The 9415-nt window shown below is 36.3% G+C and overlaps 1 non-coding gene across 1 annotated transcript; it reads right to left on the reverse strand.

Moving 5' to 3' along the window:
* Positions 1–1433: 1433 nt before the first annotated feature.
* LOC141510391 (U6 spliceosomal RNA) lies at positions 1434–1540 on the reverse strand. The gene has a single exon (XR_012474886.1). It is a non-coding gene; the product is annotated as a U6 spliceosomal RNA (small nuclear RNA).
* Positions 1541–9415: the final 7875 nt, after the last annotated feature.

Genomic DNA, 9415 nt, shown 5'->3' on the forward strand with positions numbered 1-9415 from the left:
ATAGCAATCTTGAGACCTTTCCTATTCATTAGCTTCTATGGTAGAAGATTTTTTTTTGGGGGAAGGGGATGGACTTGGACTTCTCTAATAAGGACTTCTCTATGAAGAACTTCCTTTACCAATGCATTTTGTTACCTTCTTTGCCATTTATCATTTTAGGGAATATCTTGGGGGGCACTGAAAGGTTGAATGATTTGTCTAGAGTTATATAGACAGTGTGTGTCATATGCAGGACTTGAACCCAGATCTTGTGACTGAGGTAAGCTCCTCATTCAACATGATACTCTGCCTTTCAGGAACATGATACATTTGCTTAATTTTAATTTTGGAAATATTCAATTAGATGAGGCTTATCCCTGAGGAGATGAGAGTGATTATTCGTGACAAGTGACTACAGATTGGGGTGAAGATGAAGGTATGGGCCTTGGAATGAATATTCTATCCCCTGACTGTGGTAGTACATTGATTAGACAGGGAGAGCAGATAATTCACTGGGCTTCATAGAGACAAACTGCTTCCCTCTGACCTGTTTTAAATCTAAAAAGGGACTGGCTTCTGCGGTAGGCAAGATTTAATAAGAAGCAAATGACTTGCATTATGTTGTTGTTTATTTCTCTTCCCAGACTGAATGTTTATTACTAGCACTAAGGGACTCTTGTCTTCCCTTCCAGGTGTCTAGGTTTCATGATGACTGTATAATGCCCATCATGATGCCCATCAATTAGGGAATATTGAAGAGGGGGTGGAGATCTAACTCAAGTGGTTAATCATGGACTCTTAAAGGAGGAAAGGATTTCAGAAGTCATTATTTAATAAATAATGAAATTGAAGCTCATAGCATTAAAATGACTTTCTGAAGATCAAATTTCCTACTTAGTGATTTGAGTGAGGGTTAGAAGTAGGTGTCCTCATGCTCAGTCCATTTCTCTTCCCATTGTTCCACTCTCATTCCATTACCACTATAGCAAGTCTAGTGGGAAGAAAAGACTTAACTTTTTACAATTAAGGTTACCAAGAAACCCAAATTACCATTTTCCTAGTTAATCTCTAGGCCATATCTTTTTTCATCTTCATTTCTACTTCCTTTCCATTGAAATCTTGGACTATGTCCCTGGGACCATCCAGGACTCTCTGATTTTACCTCATCTTGACTGAATCCAGTTCCCCACCATTGTACTTCTAGGTCTTTTCCATTACATGGCTGCTTTACTTAAAAAGCATCAGCTTCACCTGACTCCTAACTACATTACCAAGAGGATAGTACCTGGCCTATATGCTTAATAAATGCTTACTTTACCTATCTACCTACCTTCCTCCCTACCTTCTCTCTCTCTCTCTCTCTCTCTGATACCCCCTCCTATTAAACCAATACCTATCAAAAAAGAAAAAAAATATTATCATTCACATGAGCCTATTAATTTTGCCAAGAATTAGGAAATTCTATTGTCTTCATGAATTTATGTGTCATCCTTGCACAGGGGCCATGCTAATCTTCTCTGTATGATTCCAATTTTAGTATATGTGCTGCCAAGGCAAGCACTGAATTCTATTGTATTAGCTCAGTTATACTACTACAGATCTTGTGGAAATAGGAATCTTTCTCACTGTACATTAGTAATTGTTGCAAATGTAAGAGCATATAGCCTACAGTAGTAACCCAGGCAGAAGGCTAAATTTAATGAGTTTTTTCTATGTGTTTGAATTTTGACTTGAATTAGAGTATACCTTGAATGAACTCTTTTAAAAGCTTTAATTAACTCTTTTGCCAGTGTCAATATGTTTTATTATATCCCACAGCCTAGGAGAGATCCCTCTGGTGGCTAATTTACTTGAAAGTTCTTAGGTTCATGTTAATAAAGGATCTGTGTACTGCCACTTTGACTTAGTGCATTTTGTTGCTTTACTGGCATCACTTTGGAAGGCATGCTTTGAGTGCCAATTGCTCACCATTAAAATGATAAGAAAAAATGATGATGATGATGATGATGATGATGATATTTCTCCTTCATCCTTGAAGAAGACCATGACATTAGGGAGGTAATGACAAGCAAGTGAATTGAATTTGAGGGTGCTGTGCCAAGTCACCAGCCTCATTTACTTCTCCAGAGTCATCTGGGTCCAGTGGCTAGATATAAATTAGGATGACTTGGAGATGGCCCTGGATGAGGCAATCAGGGTTAAGTGACTTTCTCAAGGTCACATAGTTAGTTCTGAGGCTGCATTTGAACTCAGTTCCTCCTGACTCCAGGACTGGTGCCTTGTCTACCATAGCTTCCATATCAGAGAGAGTAAACTGAGCTTAGAAATCATTTTAGGTCATCCGAGTGAACAAAGTCAGGGGATATGACTAATATTGATGCCGGATATATGGATTATGGAGGAACAGACATACACAATCCAGGTGTAATTAGCTCAAGATATAGTCTTCTCCTTAAGGATGGAACTTCTACTCGTATGACTCAGAAGCAACAGGTTTAGATGATACTGAGCAGTTCCAAGAATGTGGAGGAAATCCTGAAGAATGAGACGAGGTTCACAGAGATCAAGATATAACAAGAATGTCAACTTCCATCCTCCCTTCCTGCCCCCCTCCCTTTATTCCTCCCTTTAGTTCTTCCTCCCTCCCTCCCTCCTTCCTTCCTTCTTTCCTTCCTTTCTTCCTTCCTTCCTTCCTTCCTTCCTTCCTTCCTTCTTTCCTTCCTTCCTTTCTTCCTTCCTTCCTTCCTTCCTTCCTTCCTTCCTTCCTTTTTTCAATCCTCCTTCCCCTGTCTGCTCCTTTCCTTCTTCCCTTTCTCCTTTCTCCCTATGATCCTTCCTTCTTTCCATATAGATACTTACAAAATTATCAATGAATATTAATTGTTAATAATTATATAATATTTAACTTAATTTAATTATATAATATTTAACTTAATATCATACCACTGGGAGCATGTGAAGTTATACCTACTATTTCTAATAGATTGGTCTTGAAGGTCTCTCTTATCACATAATTTTTTATCTTTTCTAATTTCCTTCTATTACTTTTATACTTTCTCCCTCATTTTAGAAGCTTTAGAAGTTTTATAAGTTCTAGAATTTCATGAAATATTTTGTTTTCTGTTGAGAGACAGCATGGCATTGGGGAAAGGACTGAAGTTACATAGACTCAATTCTACTCTTGCTTTCTACTTACTAGCTGCATTATATCATTTTGAACAAGTTATTCAGCATTCTGAGTCTCATTTTTACTTCTTTTAAATAGGGATAGCTTTTGCATCACTTGATTCATAGAGTTGTCATTAAGATCAAATGAAATTATGTGTATGTAAATTCTTTTGAGATAGGACCTAATTTGCTTTATAAACCAGAGTTATTATTATTAAGTTGCTTTTTAATGTTCCTCCTCCTCTCCTAAAAAAAATACTGCCTGATTTTCTTCCTTCATTTCCCCTTCTATCTTTCCCCTCTCTATTTCCCCTTATCAGCTCCCTTTAGATAAAATTTCAAACTAGTGATTTTGCTAATTATGTCCAATAAACCCCAACTTTCACTGTATTTCATTTCTTTTGTCCCTATTCTCCTTTGAAAAACTGTGACAGTCTCTATGAATTTCTTTTTAAACTCACTTTTCATAATTGAATTTGACCTGGTATCAAATCTGCAGGAGATCCCCCATGAAACTCCCATTTCCTTGGGAAATCCCAAACCCTAAGATAAGTAAGTTTGAAATCACAGTATTTCCTTGGATAGTGAATGAAATTCCCTTCAATTACTCTTAAACAACTTTTCATTTTTTTCCAACTAGTTTCTTTTTGAGTTAAATATAGTCTGATCACATCTATTCTGATAAGATTAAATTCACCTTCCTGTTCACTTTACTTTGAATTTGGTTTTCTCTGCTTTTCCAAGATTTCACAGGCATTGTCCCTAAAAAAGGCAGAACTCTGATGCACACTTCAAAGAGTACCACCCAAATCAGTAAATTTATAATACATCCAATTTGACAATACAGCACAACATGTCCAACTTTGTGACAGAAGGGATTCCATTCCATAATTAATTAGGCAAAATGTGAATTGGTGGTAGGAAATTCTTCCCCAGGATGAAAAATGAACATAAATCAATGAAAACCCAGTCAGGCAAGGTATGGATGATATAATGTTTTTTGAAAAAAAAAAGAACAACCCTTGGCCTAATTTCTAATTTCTTTTTTTTTCTAAACAACACTGATGCTGGTTTATTTTTTGAGATTGACTATGGGGGAGACTGGGGGATGGATCAAATTACAGAGTTATTTCCAAAGGAGTAGATTCTATTTAAACTTGGTCTGACTCATCCATAGTCTTAGCTATCTTTGGATTACATATTAAAAAGGAAGATGAAAAAAAAAGGACCATGCTTCCTCTGTTCCATTACTTAAATTGTTCTCACCTAGGATGCCCTCTCCTTTCCCTTTCCAAAACTGAACTGATCATCATTCTCTCAAAATCCCTTCCTCTTTCTAAAGGCAAGGGTACCACCTCCCAATCACCCAGGCTCACAAACTAGGTGTGATTCTCAGCTCCTCACTGTCTCTCACATTATCAATCTCACCCAACCCCCAACCTCACACTCACCATAAAAAAACTGTAGCCAAGGCTTGTTGATTTTATCTGTATAACATCTCTCATAAACACATCTCTCCTCTAGCATTGCCAACACCCTAGTGCAGGCCCCCAACCCCTGAAAACTGCACTATTATAATAGCCTGCTGGTTTGTTTCCATGTCACAAATCTCTTCCTACTCCAGTCCATCCTTCACTCAGGGACCAAAGTGATCTTCCTATTTATATCATTTCATCCCACTAATTAATAAACTCTAATGACTTCTTATTACCTTCAGGATAGAATATAAAATCCCCCTTCCCACCCCCTTTCACTTCCTTTCCAGTCTTCTTCCATTTTTGCACATTGGCTACTTTGCTATTTCTTGAACAGTTCAGTTCATCTCCTAACTCCAGGCATCTTTACTAGCTGTTCCCTATGCCTGGAATTCTTTCTCTCCTCATTTTTTCCTTTTAGATTCCCTGGCTTCCTTCAAGTCCAAGTTAATCCCTCTCTCTCTCTTTCCCCAAATATGTATTTGTATATACATATCCCTCTTCTATAGGAAGACTTTCCTGATCCCCATTTTTCCTCTAAAATTAGATATAATTTAGCCTTTAGATAGTTTGTCTTTGTTGTTTATCAATTTTTCTTTCTTTCTTTTTTATTTTTTGCATGGTGTTAAGTGACTTGCCTAAGGTCACACAGCTGGGCAATTATTAAGTGTCTGAGGTCAGGTTTGAACTCAGGTCCTCCTGATTCCAGGGCCAGTGCTCTATCCACTGTACTACCTAGCTGCCCCTTATCAATTGTTCTTGAAGAAGACCATGACATTAGGGAGATGATATGAACAGGAATTGGTGAAGGGGTGCTATGCTAACCAATCTCTCTTTTTTCTTCTGCAACCAACTGAGTCCTTTGGCCAGATATGAATCAGGACAACTGGAGTTGGCCCTGGATACAAAACAATCAGGGTTAAGTGACTTGCCTAAAGTTATTCATCTAGTAAGTATCTGACTTCAAATTTGAACTCAAGTCGTCCTGACTCCAGGGCTGGTGCTCCATTCACTGAACCATCTAGCTGCCCCAAGTTTGTCTGTCTAATCATTGTTTGTCTTCTCTTCCCTTATTAGAGTGTGAGAATCTTGAGATCAGGGATTGACTTTGGTCTCTTTTTTGTATCTTTAGTTCTTAGCACATTGCAGTGCATATATTAGGTACTTAATAAATGTTTATTGATCAATTGATTTAATCATAACCTTAACTAGAGCCAGGTAATCAGAACTTTGCCCAAGTCACAAAAATTTAGAGGATTATGACAACATTTGAATCCATTAACATGAAAAACAATAGGATTTAGTTCCAAGTCATCAAGAATATCTAGCCAGAATATGAAGTTAGTTGCCACATGGCTTTGTAGCTATATTCTTTCCCCAGCCTAACCCTGTACTGTTCCTTCTCAGTGACCTTCTGCAGTGACCTTCTTAGCAATGATCTTAGGAGTCTGAGGGTCTTTGACTCTCACCCCTCAAGGTGATATTAGGAGTCCCACCTACATATTAGCAGTGATCTTAAGAGTCTGAGGGTCTTTTCCCACCCAGGGCCTTGTGTCCTGAGGTCTTAGATATCTTCATAAGTCTTCCTTTTCCTGCTCTTCTACATTTGGATTTGTCTTAAGTTGATTTAAGGGCACATTTTATACTCATTGCTCCCAAGGTGCACTTTGCAGAGCTTGCCCTGAGTGTCAGATTATTAGTTATGCTCTATATTTAGCTATATCTTATCTATCTTTCTAGGATTCAAATTCAGTATCTTCCATATGAAAGCCTTCCCTGATTAGAATTATAGAACCTAAGAGAGATGCATTTTTTTTTGCATTGGCAAAAAGCTAGAAACTGAAAGGATATTGGGGAATGACTGAACCATTATGGAATATTAATATAATGGAATACTATTTTGCTGTATGGTATTATGATAGGGAAGACTTTAAATGAACTTATGAAGAATGAAATACACAGGAAGACTTAAGCATTTAGGTTAATAAGCTTACTGACCATAATTCCAGAGGAATAGTGATTAAATACACTAGGTCAAAGTGAGACTTTTGCTTGCACATGCAAATTTGACCCATGGATTTTATTTTTTTTTCTTTCTTTTAACTTGAGGGAAAGTTGGGAGGGAAAAAAGGAGAGTTAGTAATGGGATTATCAAAATGAAAAAAATGAAAAAGGAAAATAAAAAATATGTTAGATTTAATATAATATAATATATAATAATTGAATATATAATAATGTGTTTAAAAGGATGAGTTGTATGAAATGTAGATTTGCAGCTTCATGATGAATCCCTCTATTTGTTTTACTTTGTATATTGTAAAAGGCTTAGCACAATAGTAGATGTTTAATGAATATTTATCGCCTTGCTCTCCCAAAGTGGAAATGCTCATTTTATTTAATATTCATTAAAAATAAAACATTATTATGAAAGGAAATAGAAAAACAATATAAGAGCTGGTAGGAATCTCTGACATCATCTAGTGCAACTCCTTTATTTTAAAGAAGAAGAAACTGAGACCCAGAGAGAAGTGGCTTACTTTACATTATCTAAGCTTTAGTAGCAAAATCTAGGACCTGTGTCTCTAGTGCTCCTAGATCGCTTCATTCCTGAACTTTTGCAATATTTGTGATGTTGTTTAGTACTGAATTGTGCCATTTTTCTACAACTGTTTAACAAGTCAATCTTGCCATCTGAATTTGATCATAATCTTTTTTTTTCCTTTTGGAAGACAGTAGAGTTAAGTGTTAATGTAATTATTAAGTGTCTGAAGTCATATTTGAACTCAGGTCCTACTGACTCAGGACTTGTGCTGTATCCACTGTATGACCTAGATGCCCCTTGATCATAATCTTTTGAAGGTCCTTAGAGTCTAATGTGCTGAGCTCTTTGAAGGTAGGTGGATACTTTGTTGATTATTTAGTATCAAATCTAGAATCCTATTGCTAGTCGGGCTCTGTTGGGAAGCTAGATTTACTAACTGTAACCAGTATTTAGAAGCTTTTAATGAGTGACTTCCTTTTCTTTTTGTTTAACTTTGGTATCTCACAAATAACTCTTTTCATTATGATAGTCTTAGAAATGTAGCCATTATATTAAGTTAATGAAATTTAATTATGTCTATCTTATATTCTTATGTCTCCAGGAAACCTGGATATACATAGACAAAGTTGCTTTCTTCCCTTAAGATAGAAAGTGTTACTTTCTATCAGTCCTTCTATCAATTTTTCACTCTTCCATTATCTAAAGGAAGTTTGTTAATGCTGACATTTAATTTTTGTTGTTATTGTTCCTTTTTCCCTTAAGAGAATGATGAGGATGGGGACCTTTTTAATTTTACCTTTTATTCCCTCAAGGCTAGCATATAGTAGATATTCAATAAATATTTTCTGAATTGAATTGATTAACAGTTGTTTTGAAAGATAGTGTAGTTTAATGGACACAGGATTGGAATCAGAGACTTCATTCTAGAGTATGAGGCATATAAAAGAATCCACTCCCTTCTCAGTGCCACCAGCCTACTCTGTAGCAGCAATACAACATCAAATGCTTGGATAAAGGAAATGCCAAGTTAAGTCTCAATCAGTCCAAAGGAGTAATGACACATAATTTGAAATAGCAGAAAGTGCTCAGACCACTTTTACTTTGCTAATGCATTTTTGGACAACAGATGTACTTTTCTCATTATCCATTATGTATCATGGAACACTATGATCTGGGAAAAAAAAACAAAATTGCAGGTACTTTAAAGGGCAAAGGAAAGATAGTTTGGCATGTTACCTGGACTTGAACAATAGCATAAAAGAGTGCATTGACAAAGGCCTATAGTGTATTACCAGAACAGGAGATGGGCCTATCATGTAGGGAGAGCAAGGGAGATAGCAGTTGAAACCTTGAAGTGATAATAAAACAAATCAAGAAAGTTTGTTGAATGGATCCTCTTGGAAGATTTTCAGAAATAATAACATGATGAAAAGGTATGGGAGGAGTTTTGATGTTCACCACAGATTAGATAATGAAGTTGTCAAATATTTACCCTTTCTTCAGATCCTGCACAAAATATAACCCGAGGTTCCAAAGTGAGACCTTGATTTTATACAGAATGAATTACTTAAATAACTATTGTTATTGTTTAGATCAAACTTTCATCTTGGATTTTCTCTGAGGTATTGGATTATGGCTCATGTCTAGGTATCCTCAATAAAGGAAAAAGACTCAGCTCTCATGAAAGAATTCAGGTTTACAAGATATCTAATATAGATTAGGCTTTATATCCTGCCTCCCCAATTCCCTATTTTCATGCTCCTGATTCCTGTTTATACAGTTAAGACAATTCCTCTTTCCTTTATCTTCTTCAGGAATTTATATAGTCCTACAGATTTATATAGAATATTACAATTAGGACTCTCTACACATAAAAGGATAATATATAAGGTTTCTGGAGAGTAAAACAACTCACCCTTCTAGTGGACACTACTTCTTCACATAAAGATTACCTAAGGCTGAGCCTCCTCATCAAAAATAATAGTAATAAGACATTTATCCACCCCTCAACTCCCCTATCCCCCCTCTTCCCTCAGGTCTTTTGATTTTTAAAACTCTCCACAATCTGTCTCTTTCCTACATTAACATCCTTCTTATGCTTTATCCCCTTCATGTATTCTTCCATTAGTGACACTGGCTTTCTGACTGTTCCTGTCACATTGACTATCCCTGTTTATTGACTTTTTGCTGGCAGTCCCCCACCACTAGAATGTTCTACCTTCATAGTTTTTTCTGACTCTCTTAACACATT

The sequence above is a fragment of the Macrotis lagotis genome, chromosome 1 (genome assembly GCF_037893015.1).
Source record: "Macrotis lagotis isolate mMagLag1 chromosome 1, bilby.v1.9.chrom.fasta, whole genome shotgun sequence".
NCBI lineage: Eukaryota > Metazoa > Chordata > Mammalia > Peramelemorphia > Peramelidae > Macrotis > Macrotis lagotis.